This window comes from Priapulus caudatus, unplaced genomic scaffold (genome assembly GCF_000485595.1).
Source record: "Priapulus caudatus unplaced genomic scaffold, Priapulus_caudatus-5.0.1 Scaffold225, whole genome shotgun sequence".
NCBI lineage: Eukaryota > Metazoa > Priapulida > Priapulimorpha > Priapulimorphida > Priapulidae > Priapulus > Priapulus caudatus.
The window spans coordinates 537,935-538,704 of record NW_014577286.1 but is presented as its reverse complement, the minus strand read 5'-3'; positions in this window follow the sequence as shown (position 1 = coordinate 538,704).

The following is a 770-nucleotide window of genomic DNA, read 5'->3' as shown; positions in this document are numbered from 1 at the left end:
GTTCGAAAATTGCCGGATCCAAGAGGTCTGACCACTGGGTCGGCCGCCATCTTGAATTCCAATATGGCCGCGATAACGAAACATTGAATATTACTATCTTGGGTTCTAAATGACCTGATTGCAGAACCTTTGCAGACCTGACCTTGAATATTTGCAATTTCCAGCACACCGTTTCTTACATTTGCACTTGATCAGCTCTCGGCACCCCTTTGACGACTATTGTCCAATATTGTCCAAATTGGACGCCAGCCATCATCAGCATTTTTCGCCCATCTTCAATCTGCAGGTGAAGGCAGCTCTGGGTTTGCAATTTGAGACCGTCCCCAGATGTGACCAGCCTGAAAGACTGCCCTCTTCACATGTTGACGCAGTGACTCCTTTGTCGGTGGAATGTTTTCCAATTGCCGATTTCCCTGAGCAAACAGCTGCTTCCGTGCTTTCTTCACTTTCTTCAGAGGCGAAGTTCTACTGTACAGAGCAACGAAGAACCTCTCTATGTTGTTCATGTCATCATTTGTTACTTCAGCTGGTGCATGTGAGAGATGATTGAAGACCTCCTTCAAATTAGGCATGGAATTCCATATGTTCCACGCGGTCCTTTTGCCAATCCCAGATATGGCAGAAACAGCGTGAGAACAGTATGGCAGTATCGCATCCGGAAACAGCGTGCAGGAACAAAAGGCCCCATGAGCGTTCAGGGCCAATGTGAATCGCAATCGTGTGAGCAGAAATGTGCCTGAAATTGTTTCCATGTCCAAATGCCAACCACA